Genomic DNA, 27204 nt, shown 5'->3' on the forward strand with positions numbered 1-27204 from the left:
TTGTTCATCCGGATAATGGGTCTCCAGGAATTCACACACATGAGGGTTGGTGCTCCCACTGGAGGGTTTGTGCAGATCCAGCAGACTCTGGTTGACATTCTTCTCCATCTGCAGGGCTCTCTGCATCGCCGAGCGGAGCCTCTCGCTCTCCCGGCCGAACAAGTGGACTGTAATGAAACTTAAAAAATTAAATTAATTTATTGAAACTTATCAAATTAAATTAAATTCACCCCGGCCAGGGTGACAATGCACTCCAGTCCCCGCAGCGCCCACCGGTCTCAGAAGGTCTCAAGTGTGCCGGCAGACACCGCGTGCTCCATCTCCAGGGCCACCCGGGCATGAACATGGCCGCAGAAGAGAGGCAGGCAATCGGGCCGAAGGACCCCCTCGACCGCCCGCTGCCTGGACCTGTTTATGGCCACTTTCACCAGGCCCAGGAGCAGTTCTATGAGGAGGTCCTCCACCCTGCCCGCTCCCCACCGCACCGGGTGACCAAAGATCAGGAGCGTGGGACTGAGGTGCAGCCAAAAATCGAGGAGCAGCCCCTTCAAATAGTGAAAGAGGGGCTGCAACCTTTCACATTCCACATAAATATGGAACACGGACTCCTCCAGGCCGCAGAAATAGCAAGCGGCCTGGGAGTCCGTGAACTTATCCAAAATCTTATTGCACGGGACTGCTCCATGCAACACCCTCCAGGCCAAGTCCCCAATAGATAAAGGGAGGACTCCCGCACAGAGAGCCCTCCATTGGGGACCTCTGCCTCTGCTGGATGGCAAGATGGCATGCCAAGGCGTGTCCGGACAGCAGGCGAAGATGACAAAGTGGAGAGTGTGCAGGAGCAGCCCGTACAGGAAACCCCTCCACGCAGAACTAAACATCACGGAGGGCATTTCCCTGAGATGGCTCAAGTTGAGAGGCGCCGGTTCCCGAGAGGGGTTTTAGGGCCGTGCACTGATGAGGAATTCCATCTGAACGGGGGTCAGTTCGGACGGGATCACCCCATGTGCTTGAGCCTCCTCGATACACCTAGTGGAGTTGGGGCCCAGTGCCACTTTCAGCGTCTTGATGTCTTTGAACGCGAGCCGGGCTTTGGCCCAGGACAGACGCTGTGCCAGCTCCTCCGGCGCCATCCAGCCCGCTCCTCCAACATCGAGCAGGTCCCCAACTCTGGTTACCTTGCCAGGCACAGCCCTGCCCTCCGCCAGCCACCCGAACCCGTGATCATGGAGGTGTGGATTCCTGAACAGCGGCTCCCGAAGGAGAGCCGCCACTCCTGACTGGGGCGAACTCCGCCTGGAGGCGATGCTGTTCCAGACCCATAGCAGTTCCTGGTAAAAGACAGGCAGCTCCCGCAGGTAGGCACGCGTATGGCCCAATTCCACAAACAGGAGCTGCGTGTCATAATTGAGGCCGTGCAGCTGGTGGAAGAAATACGTCACCAGCGCACACCATCTCGGAGGATTCTCCACGTACAGGTATCTCTGCAGCATCTGAAGATGGAAAGTCGCCGCCCGGGTGCGAAGGCACACCAGCGCCTGACCGCCCTCCCTAAGCGGGAGACTCAGAACCGCGGCAGAGACCCAGTGCTTCCTTTTGTCCCAGAAGAAGTCGATGAGCTTCTTCTGCATCTTGGCCACAAACGCAGGGGGAACGACCAGGTCCGGACCAGATGCTGAGACAAGTGTAATGCAGTAGAGGGCGCTCTTCTGAGTTTGGGGCTCAGGCATTTTTTAAAATTAATATTGAACAATTTATTTACAGTTAATGACATTGCAGAGCACAGGTCTCAGCTCTTTGTACAAAGTCACAAGCCATCATTCCCTACAAGGCAGGGGTCTCACACACAATTATATAAACACGAGTACTAAACACAATAAGCTTGATCCCAGTAGTCACTTCAATCACTCTCTCCCAGAGTGAGTTTGTCAAACAGGTCCTCTCCCAGGCCATTCTCAGGGGGTTCCCAGTCTCTTCAAGTTGGTGATGTGATCTCCAAGCCTCTTGATCATCTTCGCCTGTTCATCCAAATAGTGGGTCTCCAGGAAGTCACACAAGTGAGGGTCGGCACTCCCAGTGGAGAGTTTGTCCAGATCCAGCAGATTCTGGTCGACATTCTTCTCCATCTGCAGAGCTCTCGGCATCGCCTCCAGACCATTGCTCCACTCATCCTGCTCTGGTTTCTTGATGGCCGCCAAGATGATTCGGCCTCCGTGCCGATTCTGGAACTTCCTCAGTTTCTCAGCGTGCTCCCGTTCCTCATGTGACTGCTCCTCGAAGAACTCGGCAAAGTGACGCAGGGCAACGTCATCCCGGCCAAAGGAGAAGGACTGTCGATTTTTCAAATGGCTCTCCCTCCTTCCAAACACATGTTGTTGGTTTCTCTTTGTCTCCCCTCTCACTCTCCTGCAATGGAGGCCATTTGAAGAGGCAGTGATGGAATTGGCTTCCCTCTGGTCTTTCCCCTGGTCTTTCTCTCTCCTCTCCTCTTCTCTCTCTCTTGGCACCTCAGTGACAGCAACAGTAGTGGTGGTCTCCACTCTGCCCTCTGTCTCTCTGGCTCCTCCTCTTCCTCCTGGTCACAGAGAGTGACCAATCCTCTCCTCCCCTCTCCTTGCTGAGACGGCTCGAGGCAGTTGTTCCTCTTTTGACTGGCTGATTAACAAACCAACTGTAACTTAAGAAAACATCAAACAAAACTAACAAGTCAAATCAAGACACTAATATAATATCAAATCAAGATATTGTTGGCCGGGGTGATGATGCACTCCAGTCCCTGCGGCGCCCAGCCATCGCGGAAGGCCTCAAGTGTGCCGGCAGACACTGCATGCTCCATCTCCAGGGCCACCCGGGCGCGAACATAGCCGCAGAAGAGAGGCAGGCAATCGGGCCGAACGACCCCCTCGACCACACGCAGCCTGGACCTCTTAATGACTATTTTCACCAGGCCCAGGAGCAGTCCCACGAGGAGGTCCATCAACCTGCCTGCTCCCCTCCGCACCGGGTGACCAACTGGTAACACAACATGGTGGCCACCAGCTGGTTTATGACCAGCGCTCGGCCCCTGTAGGACAACACTCGGAGCAGTCCTGTCCAGCGTCCTAGGTGAGCTGTGACTTTGGCCTCCAGCTCTTGCCAATTCGCCGGCCAGGCACCCTCAGCGGGGCTGAGGTAGACTCCCAAGTAGAGGAGATGCGTTGTGCTCCAGGCGAAGGGCCTGAACTCCTCCGGCAGGGAGTCCACCTGCCACTGACCCACCTGGAACCCGGAGCATTTCTCCCAGTTGATCCTGGTGGAGGATGCGTCCGAGTAAATCTGCTGGCATTCTCACATCCTCCGCAAGTTCATGGGATCCGTGAACATGAGGAGCACATCATCGGCGTAAGCCGAGAGGATGACCTCCACACCTGGCCCTTGCAGAGCCAGTCCCGTCAAACTCTTCCGCAAGAGGTGCAGGAAAGGCTCCACGCAGACGGCGTACAACATGGGGCATCCCTGACGCACCCTCCTCCCGAAGCGAAGGGGCACCGTCAAAGACCCGTTAACTTTAATCAGACACTCCGCGGTGGCGTACAGAAGTTGGATCCGGGCGGCAAAATGCGCCCCGAACCCAAATGCTTGCAGAGTCTGGAAGAGATACTCGTGATCCACCCTGTCGAATGCCTTCTCCTGATCCAGGGAAAGGAAGGCGACTGACCGACCAGCCCTCTGGGAATGGTGGACCAGATGCTGAGACAAGTGGAATGCAGCAGAGGGCGCTCTTCTGAGTTTGGGGCTCAGCCATGTTAGTGGAGCAGTGCAGAGGGAACTTTACTCTGCACTGGGCTTTACTCCCTCAGCACTGCACTGGAGGGGCAGCACAGAGTTTTACACTCGAGTCCCTGGAGTGGGACTTCAACCCACAACCTTCTGACTCAGAGGAGAGAGTGCTGCCGCCTGAGCCATGGCTGACACTCTGTATCTAACCCATGCTGTACCTGCCCTGGGAGTGTTTGATGGGACAGTGTAGAGGGAGCTTTACTCTGTATCTAACCCGTGCTGTACCTGCTCTGGGAGTGTTTGATGGGATACTGCAGTGTGAGCTTCACTCTGTATCTAACCCGGGCTGTACCTGCCCTGGGAGTGTTTGACGGGACAGTGTAGAGGGAGCTTTACTCTGTATCTAACCCGTGCTGTACCTGCCTTGGGAGTGTTTGACGGGACAGTGTAGAGGGAGCTTTGCTCTGTATGTAACCCGTGCTGTACCTGCCCTGGGAGTGTTTGATGGGACAGTGTAGAGGGAGCTTTACTCTGCATCTAACCCGTACTGTACCTTCCCTGGGAGTGTTGCTGTGACAGTGTAGAGTGAGCTTCACTCTGTATCTAACCCGTGCTGTATCTGCCCTGGGAGTGTTTGATGGGACAGTGTAGAGGGAGTTTTACTCTGTATCTAACCCATGCTGTACCTGCCCTGGGAGTGTTTGATGGGACAGCGTAGAGGGAGATTTACTCTGTATCTAACCCATGCTGTACCTGCCCTGGAAGTGTTTGATGGGAAAGTGTACAGGAAGCTTTACTCTGTATCTAACCCGTGCTGTACCTGCCCTGGGAGTGTTTGATGGGGCAGTGCAGAGGGAGCTTTACTCTGTATCTAACCCGTGCTGTACCTGCCCTGGGAGTGTTTGATGGGACAGTGTAGAGTGAGCTTTACTCTGTATCTAACCCGTGCTGTACCTGCCCTGGGAGTGTTTGATGGGACAGTGTAGAGGGAACTTTACTCTGTATCTAACCCGTGCTGTACCTGCCCTGGGAGTGTTTGATGGGACAGTGTAGAGGGAGCTTTACTCTGTATCTATCCCATGCTGTACCTGCCTTGGGAGTGTTTGATGGGACAGTGTAGAGGGAGATTTACTCTCTATCTAACCCATGCTATACCTGCACTGGGAGTGTTTGATGGGACAGTGTACAGGAAGCTTTACTCTGTATCTAACCCATGCTGTACCTGCCCTCGGAGTGTTTGATGGGACAATGTAGAGGGAGCTTTACTCTGTATTTAATCTGTGCTGTACCTGCCCTCATGAGCAAATTTGGCTAGGGTAAATAAAATCAGAGAGGTAAATGCGTGGCTCAGAGACTGGTGCAGGAGAAATGGGTTTTGCTTCTTGGGACACTGGCACCAGTGCTGGGACAGGAGAGAGCTGTTCCGTTGGGACGGACTTCACTTGGCCAGTGCTATGACTAGATTCCTGGCGAATCGAATAACTAGTGCTGTGGAGAGGGCTTTAAACTAATTAGTGGGGGGAAGGTTTCAAGAGAGCGAAAAATTAAAATGTTAGCAGAGAAGGCAATAGAGCAAGGTAGCAGTGGGGGAATTAAAAACCAGAGCGTGTCAGGAAGGGACAGAATATATAAAAATAAAGGTAAAGTAGTAAAGGGGGTAAAAGCAGGAATAAATTGTCACATAACATATTTAAAAGTTCTTTATCTGAATGCACGCAGCATTCGTAACAAAATAGACGAGTTGACGGAACAAATAACTACACATGGGTATGATCTGGTGACCATTACGGAGACATGGCTGCAGGGTGACCATGACTGGGAACTAAACATCCAGGGGTATTTGACTATTAGGAAGGACAGCCAGGAAGGAAAAGGAGGTGGGGTGGCTGTGTTAATAAAGGATGGAATCACTGCAATAGTGAGAAATGATATTGGGTCAAAGGAACAGAATAGTGAAACGGTTTGGGTGGAAATAAGGAATAATAAGGGGAAAAAGTCACTAATAGGCGTAGTCTATAGGCCTCCTAACAGCTGCAACTCTATTGGTCGGAGTATAAATCAGGAAATAGTTGGGGCTTGTAATAAGGGAACAGCTATAATCTTGGGAGATTTTAACTTTCATATTGACTGGACAAATCAAATTGGGCAGGGCAGCCTTGAGGAAGAGTTCATAGAGTGCATTAGGGACGGGTTCCTTGAGCAGTATGTTACTGAACCAACCAGTGGGCAGGCAATCTTAGATTTGGTCCTGTGTAATGAGACAGGATTAATAAAAAATGTCCTAGTAAAGGATCCCCTTGGAATGAGTGACCATAACATGGTTGAATTCCAAATTCAGTTGGAGGGTGAGAGAGTTGGATCTCAAACCAGCGTACTAAGCTTAAATAAAGGAGACTATGAAGGTATGAGAGCAGAGTTGACTAAAGTGGACTGGGAAAATAGATTATGGTGTAAGACGGTACATGAGTAGTGGTGTACATTCAAGGAGATATTTCACAACTTTCAAGAAAAATATATTCCACTGAGGAAAAAGCGGCATAAAAGAAAAGACAGCCATCCGTGGCTAAGTAAAGTAATAAAGGATAGTACCCGACTGAAAACAAGGGCATATAAAGTAAACAAATCTAGTGGGAGGATAGAAGATTCGGAAGCATTTAAAAGCCAGCAAAGAATAACTAAAAGATTAATTAAGAAAGGGAAGATAGATTATGAAAGTAAACTAGCAAAAAATATAAAAACAGATAGTAAGAGTTTCTACAGTTATATAAAAAGAAAAAGGGTGGCGAAAGTGAATGTTGGTCCCTTAGAGGACAAGACCAGGAAATTAGTAGTGGGGAACATGGAGATGGCAAAAATGCTGCACAAATATTTTGTATCAGTCTTTACAGTAGCGGACACTAAAAATATCCCAACACTGGACAAACAGGGGGCTATGGGGGGGAGTAGCTAAACATGATTAAAATCACTAAGGAGATGGTACTCGGTAAGATAATGGGGCTTAAGGCAGATACATCCCCTGGACCTGCTGGTTTACATCCTAGGGTCTTGAGAGAGTTAGCGGTGGGGATTGCGGATGCATTGGTGGTAATTTTCCAAAACTCCCTGGATTCAGGAAAGGTCCCAGCAGATTGGAAAACTGCTAATGTAATGCCCTTATTTAAAAAGGGAGGTAGACAAAAGGCTGGAAACTATAGACCAGTTAGCCTAACATCTGTGGTTTGTAAAATGTTGGAGTCCATTATTAAGGAAGCAGTAACAGGACATTTGGATAAGCATAATTTAATCGGACAGAGTCAGCATGGTTTTATAAAGGGGAAGTCATGTTTGACAAATTTGCTCGAATTCTTTGAGGATGTAACAAACAGGGTGGATAAAGGGGAACCAGTGGATGTGGTGTATTTGGACTTCCAAAAGGCATTTGACAAGGTGCCACACAAAAGATTACTGCACAAGATAAAAAATCACGGGATTGGGGGTAATATACTGGCATGGGTGGAAGATTGGCTATCTAACAGAAAACAGAGAGTTGGGATAAATGGTTCATTCTCGGGTTGGCACTCAGTAACTAGTGGTGTTCTGCAGGGGTCAGTGCTGGGACCCCAACTCTTCACAATCTATATTAACGATTTGGAGGCAGGGACCAAGTGCAACATATCCAAGTTTGCTGACGATACAAAGATGGGAGGGAAAGCAGTGAGTGAGGAGGACATAAAAAACCTGCAAAAGGACATAAACAGGCTAAGTGAGTGGGCAGAAATTTGGCAGATGAAATATAATGTTGGAAAGTGTGAGGTTATGCACTTTGGCAGAAAAAATCAAAGAGCAAGTTATTATCTAAATGGAGACAAACTGCAAAGTGCTACAGTACAAATGGATCTGGGGGTCCTGGTGCATGAAACACGGAAGGTTAGTATGCAGGTACAGTAGGTGATCAGGAAGGCCAATGGAATCTTGGCTTTTATTGCAAGGGGGATGGAGTATAAAAGCAGGGAAGTCTTGCTTCAGTTATACAGGGTACTGGTGAGGCCACACCTGGAATATTGCGTGCAGTTTTGGTTTCCATATTTAAGAAAAGATATACTTGCTCTCGAGGCAGATTAGAGAAGGTTCACTCGGTTGATTCCGGGGATGAGGGGTTGACTTATGAGGAAAGGTTGAGTAGGTTGGGCCTCTACTCATTGGAATTCAGAAGAATGAGAGGCGATCTTATCGAAACATATAAGACTGTGAGGGGGCTTGATCGGGTGGATGCCGGAGAGGATGTTTCCACTGATAGGTGAGACTAGAACTAGGGGGCATAATCTTAGAATAAGGGGCTGCCCTTTCAAAACTGAGATGAGGAGAAACTTCTTCACTCAGAGGGTGGTAAATCTATGGAATTTGCTACCTCAGATAGCTGTGGAAGCTGCGACATTAAATAAATTTAAAACAGAGATAGACAGTTTCCGAACTGATAAGGGAATTAGGGGTTATGGGGAGCGGGCAGGGAAGTGGACGTGAGTCTAGGTTCGGATCAGCCATGATCCTATTGAATGGCGGAGCAGGCCCGAGGGGCCGTATGGCCTACATCTGCTCCTACTTCTTATGCTCTTATGTTCTTTTTCTCTTCACATGTCTATAAAAGCTTTTACAGTCAGTTTTTATGTTTCCTGCAAGCTTACTCTCATATTCTATTTTCCCCTTCTTAATTAATCCCTTTGTCCTCCTTTGTTGAATCCTAAACTGCTCCCAATCCTCAGGTTTACTGCTTTTTCTGGCCAATTTATATGTCCTCTCCTTGGATCTTATCCTATCCCTAATTTCCCTTGTTAGCAACGGTTGAGTCACCTTTTTTGTTTTATTTTTATGCCAAACTGGGATGAACAAATTCTGTAGTTCATCCCTGCGCTCTTTGAATGTTTGCCATTGCCTGTCCACCGGCAACCCTTTGAGTGACATTCCCGAATCAATCCTACCCAACTCGCTCCTCAGACCATCGTAGTTTCCTTTATTTAAATTTAGGACCCTAGTCTCTGAGTCAAGAACTTCATTCTCCATCTTAATGAAGAATTCGATCATATTATGATCACTCCGACCCAAGGGGCCTCATACAACAAGATTGCTAATTAATCCTTTCTCGTTACATAATACCCAGTCTAAGATGGCCTGATCTCTGGTTGGTTCCTCGACATATTGGTCCAGGAAACCATCCCGTAAACACTCCAGGAATTCCTCCTCCACAGTAGAGGACATGAGGGGGGGGGAGGGAGCCCTTGTAAATGTGGAGGAGGTGGATGTCCCTTTAAATGTGGAGGGGGTGGCTGTCCCATTAAATGTGGAGGTGGTGGGTGTCCCTTTAAATGTGGAGAGGCGGGGCTGCGCATGCTCATTCGGACCCTTACCACAGAAGCAGCCTGCTAGGGCGCCTGCTCGGGGCCTCCGGGGAGCAGACGGAAGTCCGGGCCCGGGGAAGAGGCGGAATCAGCAGCCGGGGTAAAGTAAAGTGTTGGGGAATTGATTTAAATCAAGGTGAGGGGGGAGCGGAGAGCGAGATTATAAAGTAAAATATGAGAAAAACCAAACCTGACAGTTGGGCGGATGCCGAACGGAGCGCATTGAGTTGCGCGGGGTGGCGGAGTGAGCCGGAGCAATGTGATTCTGACTGATGGGAGCGCTGACCAATAGGAAGAGGGCTGAGCTGGGAGGACTGAACTGGGCGGCCTGGACCTCCAACCAATGGCGGCTCGGTAAGGGGGCGGGACCTTCCTCCCTGGCGCTGAGGCTGGGGCCCGATTGTGACGTCATCACAGGAAGCAGCCCAATCAGGTGGATGAAGGCCCAGCACCAGCCTGTGACTGACGGGAGCGCTGACCAATAGGATGAGGGCTGAGGTGGGAGGACAGAACTGGGTGGCCTGGTCCTCCAACCAATGGCGACGCGGCAAGGGGGCGTGCCCTGGGTCTCCAGCTCAGGTGCGCTGGGGCCGATTGTTACGTGCTGTCCCCAGGTGAGAGCAGCTCAGTCAGCACAGAGCTGGGGCTGGAATCTGGGAGAGGGGCCGCAGGCAGCGGGCCTGGCAAAGGGGCACAAGCTTCACAATACAAGCTTCTTTCAAATGCACAATTGTTTGCTACAGACAGCCTTGGTCACTCTGCAAAAAAAGCTGTTTAACAATTCATCATAACTCCCCTGCTTTAGGAGAGGCGGAGAGTGCAAAAGCAAGGAAGTTATGATGAAACTGTGTAAATGACTGGAGTCAGCTGTGGCTCAGTGGATAGCAGAGTCAGCAGGTTGTGGGTTCAAATCTCGCTCCAGGGACTTGAGCATATAAAGTGAGGCTGACACTCCAATGCGGTGCTGAGGGAGCGACGCACTGTCGGAGGGGCAGTACTGAGGGAGTGCCGCACTGTCGGAGGGGCAGTGCTGAGGGAGTGCCGCACTGTCGGAGGGGCAGTACTGAGGGAGTGCCGCACTGTCGGAGGGGCAGTACTGAGGGAGTGCTGCACTGTTGGGGGGCAGTACTGAGGGCGCACCGCACTGTTGGAGGAGCAGTACTGAGGGAGCGCCGCACTGTCGGAGGAGCAGTAATGAGGGAGCGCTGCACTGTCAGAGGGTCAGTACTGAGGGAGCACCGCACTGTTGGAGGAGCAGTACTGAGGGAGCGCCACACTGTCGGAGGAGCAGTACTGAGGGAGCACTGCACTGTCGGAGGGGCAGTACTGAGGGAGTGCCGCACTGTTGGAGGGGCAGTACTGAGAGAGCGCCGCACTGTCGGAGGGTCAGTACTGAGGCAGCACCGCACTGTCGGAGGGTCAGTACTGAGGGAGCACCGCACTGTCGGAGGGTCAGTACTGAGGGAGCACCGCACTCTCGGAGGGGCAGCACTGAGGGAGTGCCGCACTGTCGGAGGTGCAGTTCTTAGGGAGCGACGCACTGTCAGAGGGGCAGTGCTCAGGGAGCGCTGCTTCATTGGAGGGGCAGTACTGCAGAAGTGCCGCACTGTCGGAGGGACAGTGCTGCGGGAGAGCCGCATTGTCAGAGGGGCAGTAATGAAGGAGTGCTGCAGTGTCGGAGGTGCCATCCTACGGATGAGACGTCAAACCGAGGCCCCCGTCTGCCCCTCAGGTGGATGTAAAAGATCCCGTGGTGCTACTTCGAAGAAGTTATCCCCGGTGTTTTGAGCCCAATATTTATCCCTCAATCAACATGACGAAAAAACATTATCTGGTCATTATCACATTGCTGTTTGTGGGAGCTTGCTGTGCGCAAATTGGCTGCTGCGTTTCCCACATTGCAACAGTGACTACACTTCAAAAATACTTCATTGGCTGTAAAGCGCTTTGGGACGTCCGCTGGTCGTGAATGGCAGTTAAGAAGGCAGATGGTATGCTGGCCTTCATTACAAGAGGATTTGAGTACAGGAGTAAAGAAGTCTTACTCCAATTATATCTTCTTCTTCTTATGGTGTGGAGATGCCGGAGTTGGACTGGGGTGGACAAATGTAAGAAGTCACACAACACCAGGTTATAGTCCAACAGCTTTATTTGAAATCACAAGCTTTCGGAGCGCTGCTCCTTCGTCAGGTGAAGTGGAAAAATGCATAAAGACACAACTTATATAGTCAGAGAATAATGTCAGATGTTTACAGATAATCTTGCCAACTGCCATTTATCACACCTCGGCAGAGAGATAATCACAGCAATCAAAGGTGTGAATGGTGTCCAAACAGGTCAGTCAGGAAAACATTACATCAAAGAACAATGAGGTGGGGTCACAAGGGGTCATATATTGCAGATGCTGGGGTCTGTATGAAAAACAAAAAAAACAGACAAAACACTTTTTTTTTTTGCTGGAAATCACAGCAGGTCCGGCCGCATCTGTGTAGAGAGAACAAGCCAATGTCGACTCGAGTCTAGATGACCCTGCGTCAAGTGGGGTTACATGAAGCGTGACATGGACACAAGATCTCGGTTGAGGCCGTCCTCATGGGTGCGGAACTTGGCTATCACTTTCTGCTCGACGATTTTGCGTTGTCGTGTGTCTCGAAGGCCGCCTTGGAGAATGCTTACCCAAAGATCCAGCATTCTGCCTTTCTAGATCTTTAATCTGTTGTTGGTTCCTCACTTCTTTATTTAGTGCTTGTACCTCCTGATTTAGTTGCACTAAGTATCGCCTTACTCTATCTTACACTGGTCCTGGTCTTAAACACATACTTTGGTTCTGTCTTCACAAAGGAGGACACAAATAACCTCCCAGAGATGTCTGGGAACATAGGGTCTAAATGAAAGGGAGGAACTGATAGAAATCAGTATTTGTAGGGCAATGGTGTTAGGGAAATTGATGGGATTGAAGGCCGATAATCTACATCCTAGGGTACTTAAGGAAGTGGCCTGAGAACTAGTCGATGCATTGCTGGTCATCTTCCAAAATTCAATAGACTCTGGAACAGTACCCATGGATTGGTGGGTTGCTAATGTTACCCCACTGTTCAAAAAAGGTGGTAGAGAGAAAACGGGGAATTACAGACCAGTAAGCCTGACATCGGTAGTGGGGAAAATGCTAGAGTCCATTATAAAGGATGTAATAGCAGAGCACTTGGAAAAAAGTGACCGGATCGAACAAAGTCAACATGGATTTACAAAAGGTAAATCGTGCTTGACTAATCGACTGGAATTTTTTGAGGATGTAACTGGTAAAATAGATAAGGGAGAACCAGTGGATGTGGTGTATTTGGACTTTCAAAAGGCTTTCGATAAGGTCCCGCATAAGAGATTAGCGTGTAAAGTTAAGGCACATGGGATTGGGGGCAAGGTATTGACTTGGATGGAGAACTGGTTGGCAGACAGGAAGCAAAGATTTGGAATAAACAGCTCTTTTTCCAAGTGGCAGGCAGTGACTAGTGGGGTACCGCAGGGATTGGTCCTTGGACCCCAACTATTCACAATATATATTAATGATCTGGACGAGGGAACGAGATGCAATATCTCCAAGTTTGCAGACGACACAAAGCTGTGTGGGCGTGTGTGCTGTGAGGAGGATGCTGAGAAAGTCTAGTATGATTTGGACAGGTTGGGTGATTGGGCAAAAGCATGGCAGATGCAATATAACATGGATAAATGTGAGGTTATCCACTTTGGTGTCAAAAACAGGAAGGCAGATTATTATCTGAATGGCAATAGATTGGGAGAAGGGGAAGTGCAACGAGACCTGGGCGTCCTTGTGCACCAGTCGCTGAAGGTAAGCATGCAGGTGCAGCAGGCAGTTAAGAAGGCAAATGGTATGTTGGCCTTCGTAGCGAGAGGGTTCGAGTACAAGAACAAGGATGTCTTGCTGCAGTTGTACAGGGCCTTGGTGAGACCACACCTTGAGTATTGTGTGCAGTTTTGGTCGCCTTATCTGAGGAAGGATGTGCTTGCCATGGAGGGAGTGCAGCGAATATTCACCAGGCTGATACCTGGGATAGCAGGAATGACGTATGAGGAGAGATTGGGTCGATTGGGCTTATATTTGCTGGAGTTTAGAAGAATGAGAGGGGATCTCATTGAAATTTATAAAATTCTAACAGGACTGGACAGACTAGATGCAGGAAGGATGTTCTCGATGGTCGGGGAGTCCAGAACCAGGGGTCACCGTCTAAGGATAAGGGGTAAGCCATTTAGGACTGAGATGAGGAGGAATTTCTTCATCAAGAGAGTGGTGAACCTGTGGAATTCTCTACCACAGAAGGCAGTGGAGGCCAATTCATTAAATATATTCAAGAAGGAGTCGGATATATTTCTTAAGGCTAAGGGGATCAAGGGATATGGGGAGAAAGCAGGGACAGGGTACTGAATTTGGATGATCAGCCATGATCTCATTGAATGGCGGAGCAGGCTCAAGGGGCCGAATGGCCTACTCCTGCTCCTATCTTCTATGTTTCTATGTTTCTGTGAACCCCAGGACCAGGCCCCTATGGGGAATAGGTATGCAGATCTAGGCGCAAAACTAGCTGCAGAAGAAATGCAACCAGAGGACGCGTTCAATAATGAAATAAATATGGTCATGATAGTCAGTGGGGTACAGGGAGTGAATATAATGGAGCTACAAGAAAATACTAGTAAAGAGCAAAAGGAGAAATGGAGACAAGCTGGTGCGCAATTACAAGATGGAATTTGGAAATGGGGCCCACGTAACCAGGTGGTGGCACCGGAATGTTGTAGACAATAACTGATGGCGCTATACCATGGTGTAACACATACTGGCAGAAGTAACATGTTGCACCTACTGACACAGTACTGGTGGTGGCCAAAGATGGGTCTGGAAGCAGCAAAATATTGCCACCGCTGTATAATACGCGCAAGAATAATGTAGGACAGAGATGTAGAGTTAGAGTAGCAAACCAACACAGGCCCCAAGGACCCTGGGAAAACTTACAAATTGACTTTACTGGCCCCTTAGCGCAGGACCGGGGGAAGGAATATTGCCTGGTAATAATTGTACAATTTACCAGGTGGGTGGAAGCCTTTGCCACCCGAGACTGCTCTGCAAAAACAGTAGCACTAATATTGGCTACCGAGGTTACACCCCGTTGGGGAGTGCCTCTGCAAATTGACTCAGACAACGGCACTCATTTCACCAGCAAAATAATGAAAGAAATCTGTAAGCTGCTACATGTGACACAAAAATATCACATACCATATCACCCCCAGAGCTCGGGGATGGTAGAAAGAATGAATAGGACACTGAAAAACGCTGACAAAAGCGATCCAAGAAACAGGGAAGGGATGGTCGGAATTATTACCCAGCATACTAATGAGGCTGCGAGCCACCCCAGGACGAATGACCGGACTGACCCCCTATGAATTGATGACAGGACGAGCTATGAGACTACCAGAGGATTTGGCTGGAGGGGTGGGAAACATAGAAACATAGAAGATAGGATCAGGAGTAGGCCATTCAGCCCCTCGAGCCTGCTCCGCCATTCAATGAGATCATGGCTGATCATCATATATCAAGGAGCGCAGAGATCGGGGAGGGTTGTGGGGCTGGAGGAAGTTACAGAGATATAGAGAGACCGAGGGCCATGGAGGGATTTGAGAACAAGGATGAGATTGCTGGACCGGGACCCAATGTAGGTCAGCGAGCACAGGGTGAATGGGACTTGGTGTGAGTTAGGACACGAACAGTCGAGTCTGGAGGTAACAAAGGTTTGGATGAGGGTTTCAGGCAGGAAATGTGGCAGTGAATTCACTCACACCAAGCTCGCACAGATAGCAGTGTGATAATGACCAGATAATCTGTATTGGTGATGTTGGGTGAGCGATAAATATTGGCCCAGGACACAGGGAGAACTCCCCCTGCCCTTTTTAGGTTTTTAAACTGTCATTCAAATTTCCCTCCGTCTATTGTGAAGGGCGGGTATCTGCTGGGATACAGTCACACAGTCACTGGTTGCCTTCTAGTGCCCCTCCGAGTGGCCAATGTGTGACGGTGTGCAGGGATTGTTGGCAGCCTATTCAACCTTGGGGGGCATCACAGACAAAATCAAGCCCCCTTTGCAGACTCGGTCTTTGCTGCCGGGGTGACTGGACAGTGATCAGTAGCAGGAGCCCAGGGCACTGAGGCTAACTGCAGTCTCCCCAACTGCATCCCAGGCCAGGATCAGCTGAGCACCCCCACAGTGTGCAGCTGGAAAGTGCAACCTATCCTGGGGAGTTCAAGGGTCAGCACGGAATGTCAGTCCACATTGACCCCCAGACTCCCTCACTTATAGAATCATAGAAATTTACAGCACAGAAGGAGGCCATTCAGCCCATCTTGTCCGTGCCGGCCGACAAAGCTATCCTCCCTAGTCCCACTTTCCAGCACTTGGTCCGTAGCCCTGTAGGTTACGGCACTTCAAGCACATATCCAAGTACTTTTTAAATGTGATGTGGGTCTCTGCCTCTACCACCCTTTCAGGCAGTGAGTTCCAGACCCCACCACACTCTGGGTGAAAAAAGTTTGCCTCAAATCCTCTCTAAAGCTCCAACCAATTACTTTAAATCTATGCCCCCTGGTTATTGACTCTTCTGCTAAGGGAAATAGGTCCTTCCTATCCACTCTATCTAGGTCGCTCTGAATTTTAGACACCTCAATTAGGTCTCCCCTCAGCCTCCTCCGTTCCAAAGAAAACAACCGCAGCCTATCCAATCTTTCCTCATAGCAAAAATTCCTCAGCCCAGGCAACTCCCTCATAAATCTCCTCTGCATCCTCTCTAGTGCAATCACATCCTTCCTGTTATGTTCATTAATAAATAGACATTCTTATTATGAACACAGCTAGCTTTTGCTAGACCTTTTATCGAGCACATGTGGACTAGGTACAGTATCTGTAGAGGCTTCCATCTTGACTGCTGCCTTGTGGGTAGCCTAGTGCCTCATGGGTAATGTAGTCTTAATATATATACAGCTGGGTAGTGTAGTCTTATACATACAGCTATATACAGCTCTACACAGCTCTACGGCTCCACCTAGTGTCCACTATAGAATGACATGTTATTGATCATTACATCCCCCTTTCTTTGAGGTTTAACAAAATCAATATCAATCACTTTCAAGAAAACAATAAAGATAATATCAGTAACACTTTTGTTAGTGCTCTATAAACATAAACATTTTCAAAACAGTCAACACATTTTCAAAACTTTACATTGTACTCAAAGATTAAGTCTATCAGGCTTTTTTACTTCACGTGTGGATCTTCTCAACACGGGTAAGTCTGATGTGTCTTCATGAGATTGTTCTGACGGTGAATGACAAGATGCAGTTGCGGCATTGTCATCAATCTGCTCTTGAATAGTCTCTTGTGTTTTTAGGAGGGAACGGCGGTTCCTCCTGAGAATCTGTCCTTCCTCAGTTCTAACAGTGTATGACCTTGGTCCTACTTCCTCAAGAACTGTAGCTTTCCTGTTCCATGCATCTGGATCCTCAATCCTGACAACATCATCCCTTGTCAATGGTTTTAGAGTTTTGGATGACTTGTCATAGTATGATTTCTGTTCCAGCTTTAACAGTTGAAGTCTCTGTCTCAGTTCCTCACTTTGCTGTTCTTTTGCACAGCAGGGTAGCGTGGTGCGCAACTTGCGACCCATTAGTAGTTCAGCAGGTGAAGAACCACAGTCTAAAGGTGAGGCTCGGTAGCTCAGCAGGGCAATGTAAGGATCAGACTTGCTTTCTGTCGCTTTCTTCAGTAGCTGCTTGAGAACTTGAACACCTTTCTCTGCCTTACCATTTGACTGAGCATACAAAGGACTGGATGTGATGTGCTGAAAGTCATACTGTGCTGCAAACTGTTGCCACTCCTTACAGTTGAAGCACGGACCATTGTCGCTAACGGCAATCCTGGGAATTCTATGTCTGGCGAAGATGGATTTCACATGCATTATGACACTGCTTGCTGTGGTGCTTGAGAGCAGTGCCATCTCAGGATAGTTAGAATAGTAGTCAATCACTATTAGATAGTCTTTACCATTTAAATGAAAAAGGTCCATACCAACCTTTTGCCATGGTGCTGTTGGTATGTCAGCTACTATCATTGGTTCCTTTGCTTGTTTGTTTTGGTGTTTCTGACATGTCTCACATTTGCCTATCATGTTCTCAATGTCCTTATTTATGCCAGGCCAATAAACAGTGTCTCTTGCCCTCCTTTTGCATTTTTCAATTCCGAGGTGTCCCTCATGAATCCTTTTGAGCATGTCTTGATGTAGAGCCTATGGAATGACTATTCTGTTCTGTTTTAGTAATAGTCCACTTGCGACACTCAATTCTGACCTTATGTGAAAATATTTTGGACAGGAACCTTTTGGCCAACCATGATGAATGTTCTCTATTACTGTTTGTAATACTGTATCTTTTACTGTTTCTTCTGCTATTTGCTTTGATTTTGTGTCTGACATGGGCAGCGCAGCAGCGACCATACTCACATGAAAATCCACGTCTTCTTCAGTAGAGCTCACATGACTCATTGTGGGTGCTCGGGATAATGCATCTGCTAACACTATGTATTTGCCTGGTGTGTAGATCAGTTCAAAGTCATATCTTTGCAGCTTCATCATGAGTCGTTGAATCCTTGGAGACATCTCATTCGGGTTCTTTTTTATGATGGCAACCAGAGGGCTGTGGTCTGTCTCAACTGTGAAGGTGGGAAGTCCATATATGTAGCCATGAAACTTTTCTAGTCCAACTACCAAGCCTAGACATTCCTTTTCAATCTGGGCGTATCGACACTCAGTATCAGTCATAGACCTGGAGGCATAGGCAACAGGCTTCCAATCTTCACCCTCTGCTTGTAGCAAGACCGCACCTAGGCCATCTTTTGATGCATCCTTTGACACTTTGATTCTTTTTGTTGGGTCAAAGAAGGTGAGTACAGGTGTGGTTGTCAGCACTGTTTTGAGGTTTATCCACTCTTGTTCATGTCTTTCTGTCCTTGCGAACTCATTTGTTTTATGTAGCAGGTCTCGCAGACAGGCTGTCTTGGCTGACAAGTTAGGAATGAACTTTCCAATGAAGTTTATCATCCCCATGATGCGTAGCACTCCTTTTTTGTCAGTGGGTCGGGGCATTTTGAGTATGGCGTTTACTTTTTCCATATCTGGCTCTATTCCTTTACCAGATAGATTATCTCCTAGGAAAGTGACTTCCTGGATGCCAAATGGACACTTGGCTTTGTTGAGCTTCAGTCCATTCCGGCGTATGCTCTGTAGCACTTTAGTCAGTCTCTCATTGTGTTCTTTCATTGTCGAGCCCCAGATGATGATGTCATCAACATAGACCCGAACTCCTTCCAGACCTTCAATTATGTGTTCCATCGCTCTATGAAAGATTTCAGATGCAGATATTATCCCGAAAGGCATTCTGAGGAAACAATACCTGCCAAATGGTATGTTGGAGGTACAGTATTTGGTGCTCTCTTCATCCAGTTTTAGTTGCCAAAATCCTTGTGAGACATCAAGCTTTGTAAAGTGTTTGGCACCTGACATTTCACTGGTGATTTCTTCTCGCTTGGGAATCTGGTAGTGTTCACGTTTTATGTTTGCATTTAAGTCCTTTGGATCCATGCATATTCTTAGATCATTGTTCTTTTTCTTTACACATACCATGGAGTTAACCCAGTCTGTTGGCTCTTCGACTTTCCTGATGACTCCTAGTGTGGTCATTCTGTCCAGTTCATTCTTGAGCCGGCCATGCAGGGGTGCTGGAACTCTTCGTGGAGCATGTACCACTGGCTGAGCATCCTCCTTTAGCTGGATCTTGTATGTGAATGGTAGAACTCCAAATCCTTTGAACACATCCTGGAAATTACTCACTACAGAATCCACTGAATCATCTGGTCTGCTTATGGCACAGTTTATACGGTAGACTCTCTTGACCAGTTTTAAGTCTTCACAAGCTTTGTCACCTAATAGTGAATCAAGTCTTTCAGCCACAACAGAAAACATGAGATGATGCACTTTGTCTTTGACTGTCACTTTAAGTCTGCATACACCTAAGCTATCTATTTTCTGTCCATGTAGTCAGTAGTACTGACTTTTTCTGTATTTTGGGCTTTTCTTTCATATTGTTAATGTCACTCATACTGATTAAGTTTGCTTTTGCCCCAGTGTCTAGTTTCAAGGTAACTAATGCTCCATTTACCTGCAGTGGGATCATCCATTTGTCCTCTTTTACTGCATTATCTTTATGTTCAGCATTGTCCATTTCTGAGGGCTGCACATTTTCTGTATCCTTTTTGATATTGTCACATGACACCATTCGTACAAAAAAAGTCTCACTTAAATCAGTGTCCTCAATTACATTAACTCGTTGCCCATTCTTAGTTTTTACTTTTGAAAAGCATTGTTTGGCAAAGTGATTCTTTCCATTACACTTTGTGCACATTTTTCCAAACGCTGGGCATTGTTTTAACTGGTGTTTGTAACCACAGCATTTACAATTAAAAATTACATCCTCCGATTGCTTTTCATTTCTGTTCTGCCCACGTTTCTTCCCCTTGTAGGACACAGCACCGACAGCAGCATTATCACTCATTACAATCGCATCATTATTGATTTCACTGAAAGTCTTCGCGTGCTTTCGAGCTAGCTCGCTGGCTTGGCATATTTTCACCACATTTTCCAAATTTAGTTCGGTTTCTCTCAACAGACGTTCCCTGACTTTTTTATCATAAATACCAAACACAATCTGGTCACGAATCATGGATGATTTCAGCTCAGAGAAATTACATGTCTGTGCTTTCAGTTTCAGATCAGTTATAAAGCTATCAAAAGTCTCATTTTGCTGCTGTGTCCGAGAACAGAACATATATCTTTCATAGGTCTCATTCTTTTTGGGAGAGCAATGTGCATCAAATTTTTTTAGCACATCTTCTAATTTTTCTCTGTTCTCCTCTGGATTAAATATAAATGTATTAAATATCTCTATCGCCTGTGGGCCTGCAACCGTAAGCAGCAACACTATCTTCCTTGTGTCTGGCTTCGTACCGAATCCGATGGCTGCAATGTAGAGTTTGAATTGTTGTTTAAGAGTCTGCCAATTGTAGCCGATGTTTCCTGTGAGTTTCAAATGCTCTGGTGGCTTCAAATTCTCCATTTCGCTTTTCACAATTTTCAGCAGATCTTCACCATCCTGGTACCATGTTATGTTCATTAATAAATAGACATTCTTATTATGAACACAGCTAGCTTTTGCTAGACCTTTTATTGAGCACATGTGGACTAGGTACAGTATCTGTAGAGGCTTCCATCTTTACTGCTGCCTTGTGGGTAGCCTAGTGTCTCATGGGTAATGTAGTCTTAATATATATACAGCTGGGTAGTGTAGTCTTATGCATACAGCTATATACAGCTCTACACAGCTCTATGGCTCCACCTAGTGTCCACTATAGAATGACATGTTATTGATCATTACACTTCCTGTAATGTGGTGACCAGAACTGCACGCAGTATTCTAGCTGCGGCCTAACTAGTGTTTTATACAGTTCAAGTATAACCTCCCTGCTCTCATATTTTATACCTCGGCTAATAAAGGCAAGTATCCCGTGTGCTGTCTTAACCACCTTATCTACCTGTCCTGCTACCTTCAGGGATCTGTGGACATGAACTCCAAGGTCCCTCTGATCCTCTGCACTTCTCGGTGTCCTACCATTTATAGTCGATTCCCTTGCCTTGTTAGCCCTCCCCAAATGCATCACCTCACACTTCTCCAGATTGAATTCCATTTGCCACTGTTCTGCCCACCTGACCAGTCCATTGATATCTTCCTGCAGTCTGCAGTTTTCTTCTTCATTATCAACCACACGGCCAACTTTTGCATCATCTACAAACTTCTTAATCATACTTCCTCCATTCAAGTCCAAATCATTGATGTACAGCACTCAGCAGAAACACGTCATGACACCTGCACTTTTTATGACATCAAGACGTCCCAGTGCGCATCACCCGCCGCCCGCCCATTGATCCTGGGATGTCTCTCCCTATTGGTCAATGGACATGTCAATCCCGCCCGTGGTCATGTGCCCCTGAGGCACTCTCCGGCTCCGCTCGAGTGAAGTCACTTCAGTCGGTGCCTGTGGAGTGCTCGGACTCTCAGGTTTGGATTCCCCTTTATTCTCTCCCCTCCTCTGATCTCAATCGGATCTGGGGGAAAACTCACTTTCCCTCACTGATTGCGGCTCTTAACCAACACCGACTTTACAAAGAAAGCCCCGCGCGGCAGCCTGGAGATCAGGGGCCCAGTGCGCAGGTGCGGGGGAGGATGATTGACAGGGGCCCAGGGTGTGTGCTGAGCATGCCCGGTGTGGGCCGGGCGCCTGTGGAGCAGGAGAGGGTGGGGCCATGGGGCGCATGTGTGGGGTTAGCCACAACTCAGTGCGGTGGCCAGAGCGCTTTCTGGAGTGCGGGGGCTTGTGGGGATTGCAGCAGCCATTACTGTTGATCCTTTCAACCAGTTAGAGTCCAGACTGCTGTGTTGCCTGCCCGGTGCCAGGGTTCGGGACATCTCTTCTGGGCTGGAGAGGAACTTGCAGTGAGAAGGGGAGGAGCCAGTGGCCACAGTCCATGTAGGTACCAACGACATAGGTACAACTAGGAAAGAGGTTCTGCTGAGAGAGTATGAGCAGCTAGGGGCTAAATTAAAAAGTAGAACCTCAAGGATAATAATGTCTGCATTCTTACCTGAGCCACGAGCAAATTGTCATGGGGTAAATAAAATTAGAGATATGAATGCGTGGCTCAAAGACTGGTGTGGGAGAAATGGGTTTCGATTCCTGGACACTGGCTCCAGTACTGGGGAAAATGGGATCTGTACTGTTGGGACAGTCTTCACCTGAACCGTGCTGGGACCAGTGTTCTGCGGAGTCATATAAATAGGGCGGTAAAGAGGGCTTTAAACTAACTAGCGGGGGCAAGGGATCAAATTTGTTGAGATGTGGTAAATCAAAGAGTGGAGACAAAGCAATAGAGAATGGTATTAATATGGGAAATGATAAACAGACCGGGACAGGAAGGGATCGAGAGTACAAATCTAAGAGTAAATCAACAGATAAGGCTCGAGGTTACAAAAATAATAAAAGGACAAAACTAAAGGCTCTGCATCTGAATGCATGTTACATTCGAAACAAAACAGATGAACTGATAGCGCAAATAGAAATAAATAATATGATCTGATAGCCATTACAGAAACATGGCTGCATGATGACATAGATTGGGACCTGAATATTGAAGGGTACATGACATTTAGGAAGGACAGGAAGCTAGGAAAAGGTGGAGGGGTGGCTCTGATAAATAGAGAGGGATGACCTAAGTTCAGGAAACCAGGATGTCAAAGCGGTTTGGGTAGAGATGAGAAATGATAAAGGCAAGGCGTCACTTGTGGGAGTAGTGTGCAGGCCCCCTAACAGTAACCACATGGTAGGATGGAGTGTAAAGGAAGAAATAATGAGAGCTTGTCAAAAAGGTCCGGCAATAATCGTGGGGGATTTTATTCTACATATAGATTTGAAAAATCAGATGGGCAAAGGTAGCCTAGATGAGGAGTTCATAGAATGTTTTCAGGACAGTTTCTCAGAACAGCACATTCTGGAGCCAACCAGAGAGCAGGCTATACTAGACCTGGTATTGTGCAATGAGATAGGATTAATTAATGACCTCATAGTGAAGGCGCCCCTAGGTAGCAGCGATCATAATATGATTGAATTTTACATTCAGTTTGAGGGAGAGACGAGTGGGTCCAAGACTAGTATTTTAAACTTAAATAAGGGCAATTATGAGGGTATGAAAGCAGAGCTAGCTAAAGTGAACAGGCAAATTAGGTTAAGGGATAGGTCAATAGAGTTGCAGTGGCAGACATTTAAGGGGATATTTCAGAATACACAGAATAGATACATTCCAACAAGAAAGAAAAATTCTAAGGGGAGGTCCCACCATCTGTGGTTAACTAAAAAAGTTAAAGATAGTATCAAACTTAAAGAATAAGCATATCATTGCACAAAGATGGGTGGCAGGTCAGAAGATTGGACAGGATATAAAAAACAGCAAAGAATGACTAAAAGATTAATAAGGAGAGAAAAATTAGAGTACCAGAGAAAGCTAGCTAGAAATATAAAAACAGATAGTAAGAGTTTCTATAGATATTTGAAAAGGAAAAGAGTTAACAAAGTGAGCATTGATCCCATAGAAAGTGAGTCTGGGGAATGAATAATGGAAAATAAGGAGATGGCAGTTGAATTAAACAGGTATTTTGCATCGGTCTTCATTATAGAGGATTCAAGTAACATCCCAGAAATAGCTGTAAATCAGGAAATGGAAGGGAGGGAGGAACTCAAGAAAATGACAATCACCAGGAAAGTGGTACTGAGCAAATTGCTGGACCTGCGAGCTGACAAGTCCCCGGGTCCTGATGGACTTCTTTGGAACTCTCTTCCTCAGAGGGCGGTGGAAGCAGAGTCTTTGTATATTTCTAAGGCAGAGGTAGATAGATTCTTGATAAGCAACGGGGTGAAAGGTTATCGGGGGTAGGCAGGAATGTGGAGTAATCAGATCAGCCATGATCTTATTGAATGGCGGAGCAGGCTCGAGGGGCCGAGTGGCCTACTCCTGCTCCTAATTCGTATGTTCGTATGTAACCTGTGCAGCAGCTGGGGCCTGAAAATCAGCTTCACTGCCCCTGGGCTGGGAAAGGGGGACATGAGGCAACATTCTCCCTCTTACCCCTCTCTACACTCTTTTACAGGGTTTTAGAAGTGGAGCATTTACAGACAGGAAGCTCAGACCAAACATCACGTCAAAAACAGACAGAGTCGTTCGATTCATCAGGACCTGAATCAATCGCTCCTCCAATCTGCTGACATGCCAGAGAGTTCACACTAATGAGAGACCTTTTAAATGTTCTGAGTGTGGGAAGAGCTTCAAAATCTACAAGTACCTGAAGCAACACCAGTGGCTACACACTGAGGAGAGCCCATTCACCGGCCCCGTGTGTGGGAAGGGATTCACTCAGTCATCCACTCCGATGGCACACCAGCAAGATCACACTAGGGAGAGACCTTTAACCCGCTCCGTGTGTGGGAAGGGATTAATTGCACCCTCCGTGCTGCTGAGACACCAGCTTGTCCACACAGATGAGAGACACCAGCAAGTTCACACTGGGGAGAGGCCGTTCACCTGCTCCGTGTGTGGGAAGGGATTCACTCAGTCCTCTAATCTGCTGGCACACCAGCGAGTTCACACTGGGGACAGGCCGGTAAAACATTCCAACTGTGGGAAAAGCTTTAAAAGGTCCCAGGAGCTGAAGGGCCACCAGCTGGAGACAGCAGGAAAGAGACCGTTAACCTGCTCTGTGTGTGGGAAGGGATTCACTCAGTCATCAAGCCTGGTGAGACACCAGCGAGTTCACTCTGATGAGAGACCATTTAAATGTTCTGACTGTGGGAAAGGCTTTAAAACCTCTAGGGATCTGAAGGGACACCAGCAAGTTCACACTGATGAGAGATCATTTAAATGTTCTGTCTGTGGGAAGAGCTTTAAAAGCTCCAGGAATCTGAATGGACACCAGTGAGTTCACACTGGGGAGAGGCCATTCACCTGCTCCGTGTGTGGGAAGGGATTCACTCAGTCATCCAACCTGCTGACACACCAGCGAGTTCACACTGATGAGAGACTATTTAAATGTTCTGACTGTGGTAAGAGCTTTAAAAGCTCTGGGGAGCTGAAGAGACACCAGCGAGTTCACACTGGGGAGGGGACATTCACCTGCTCTGCGTGTGGGAAGGGATTCACTCAGTCATCCAACCTGCTGGCACACCAGCGAGTTCACACTGTTCTGTAGCACAGGGCTCTGTAGCCAGCTGGGGTGACATGAACGTGGAATGGATGAATGTTTTATAAATTCTTGTACTGCTGTTTAATCTTTAAGACTGCTGTGCTGATGATTCCCTTTGATTGACTGTTCGTGGTGTTACATAGAATGTACAGCACAGAACCAGGCCATTCGGCCCAACTGGGCCATGCCAGTGTTTATGTCCCACACCCACCCTACTTCAATTAACCCGATCAACATATCCTCCCATTCCTTTCTCCCTCATGTGACTTCCCCATAAATGCATCTGTGCTATTCACCTCAACCACTCCTTGTGGTAATGAGTTCCCCATTCTCTGGGTGAGAAAGGTTCTCCTGAATTCCCTCCTGGATTTATTAGTGACTATTTTAAGTTTGTGGCCTCATAAATATGATGAGATTCTGTTAGGCTGACCAGTATGTTGTTGTACTTTGTCTTTTTCTGATGAATTAAACATTACTGAGCCCTTGTACGCATGTTATGGGATGAATTTTTTAAAATTCGTTCATGGGATGTGGGCGTCGCTGGCCAGGCCAGCATTTATTGTCCATCCCTAACTGCCCTTGAGAAGGTGGTGGTGAGCCACCTTCTTGAACCACTGCAGTCTGTGTGGTGAAGGTACTTCATTATCTGTGGAGTTGCAAATGGAACTGAATACTGTGCAGTCATCAGCGAACATCCCCACTTCTGACATGATGGAGGGAAGGTCATTGATGAAGCAGCTGAAGATGGTTGGGCCGAGGACACTGCCCTGAGGAATTCCTGCAGCGATATCCTGGGGCTGTGATGATTGACCTCCAACCACCACAACCATCTTCCTTTGTGCTCGGTCTGACTCCAGCCAGTGGAGAGTTTCCCCCCGATTGATTAGCATTGAGGTAATAGTGAGAGTAATAAGGGAAGCGAAACAGGACATTAGAAATAAATGAGAGACAAGGAAAGAAAAACTAAAGATCAAAGTAAGAAAGAGACAAACGAAGGAGATGAGAAGAAAAGAATCTGAGGAGAAAGTGAGTGATGATAAGAAACATTGACATTTCAAAAATGAGACAGGAGAGGAGAAGATAAGTACGAAGAAAGAAAGATCTTGACTATGTACAGCACCTTTCACAATTTCAGGACATCTCCAAGCGCTGTGCAGCAATTGTAGGACTTCTGACATCTGGTCATGTAGGAATGTAATGTAGCAGCCAATTAGAGAGAGATGTGGAGAGGAAAGGCAAGAAGAGAAAGAGCAGGAAAGGAAAATATACGGACAAAATCAGGGAGGTCGTTTTTTTTATTTGTTCATGGGATCTGGGTGTCACTGGTAATGCCAGCATTTATTGCCCATCCCTAATTGCCCTTGAGAACGTGGTGGGGAGCCACCTTCCTGAACCGCTGCAGTCTGTGTGGTGAAGGTACTCCCACAGTGCTGTTCGGGAGGGAGTTCCAGGATTTTGACCCAGCGACGATGAAGGATCGGCCGATATACTTCCAAGTCAGGATGGTGTGTGACTTGGAGGGGAACTTGGAGGTGGTGGTGTTCCCATGCACCTGCTGCCCTTGTCCTTCTAGGTTGGTAGAGGTCATAGAGTCATAACGGCACAAAAAGAAGGCCATTCGGCCCATCAAGTCTGTGCCAGCTCTCTGAATACAATCCAGTCAGTCCCATTCCCCCGCTCTATTCCCGTAGCCCTGCAAGTTTATTTCCCTCAAATGTCTATCCAGTCTCACCTTGAAAACATTGAGTGTCTCCGCTTCCACCACTTCCGTCAGCAGCGAGTTCCAGGTCCTCACCACTCGCTGCGTTAAAAAGTTTTTCCTCACATCCCCCCTGTATCTCTTGCCCAAAACCTTAAATATGTGTCCCCTGGTCCTTGTACCATCAACTAGTGGGAACAGCCTTTCCCCGTCTAGCCTATTATAATTTTGTACACCTCTATCAAATCACCCCTCAACCTCTTTTGCTCTAATGAAAACAAATCCAGCTTCTCCAACCTGTCTTGTAGCTAAGATCCCCCATCCCCGGAACCATTCTGGTAAATCTCCTCTGCACCCTCTCAAGGGCCTTCACATCCTTCCTAAAGTGTGGTGACCAGAACTGGATGCAATACTGCATTTGTGGCCTA

The 27204-nt window shown here is 47.5% G+C and overlaps 1 protein-coding gene and 1 pseudogene across 2 annotated transcripts in view; both read right to left on the bottom strand.

The window, feature by feature from the left end:
* LOC147118291 (uncharacterized) overlaps nucleotides 1–27204 on the bottom strand; it is a 277499-nt gene that overhangs the window by 69400 nt on the left and 180895 nt on the right. The window lies entirely within an intron of this gene.
* The window catches only part of LOC147118293 (ferritin heavy chain, oocyte isoform-like), a 103112-nt pseudogene continuing 77728 nt past the window's right edge, over nucleotides 1821–27204 (bottom strand).

Source organism: Somniosus microcephalus, chromosome 4 (genome assembly GCF_052327205.1).
Source record: "Somniosus microcephalus isolate GS21.2 chromosome 4, FLI_Smic_1.0, whole genome shotgun sequence".
In the NCBI taxonomy this organism is placed as follows: domain Eukaryota; kingdom Metazoa; phylum Chordata; class Chondrichthyes; order Squaliformes; family Somniosidae; genus Somniosus; species Somniosus microcephalus.